This window comes from Etheostoma spectabile, chromosome 8, assembly GCF_008692095.1.
Source record: "Etheostoma spectabile isolate EspeVRDwgs_2016 chromosome 8, UIUC_Espe_1.0, whole genome shotgun sequence".
NCBI classification, from domain to species: Eukaryota; Metazoa; Chordata; class Actinopteri; order Perciformes; family Percidae; genus Etheostoma; species Etheostoma spectabile.
This window is the reverse complement of record NC_045740.1, coordinates 23,546,299-23,546,536: the sequence shown is the minus strand read 5'-3', so window position 1 is coordinate 23,546,536 and position 238 is coordinate 23,546,299.

Below are 238 nucleotides of genomic sequence, written 5' to 3'. Positions count from 1 at the left end.
AATATGGCAGCTTTCCGCATGTCTCACATGTCCTCTTGGTCATCATGGCAGTTGAGAGATCTGAAAAATACTAACAATAAAATAAATAAATAAACAATAACAAATAAAACATTTTAAATAAGATAAAATCCTTAATTAATCCCACAGTGGGAAAATTTTCAGTGATACTGCATCAAAGGTAAAGTGCAATGACAAACGCATCAGTAAAAATGCAAGAATAAAGCAGTTAAAACAGTTA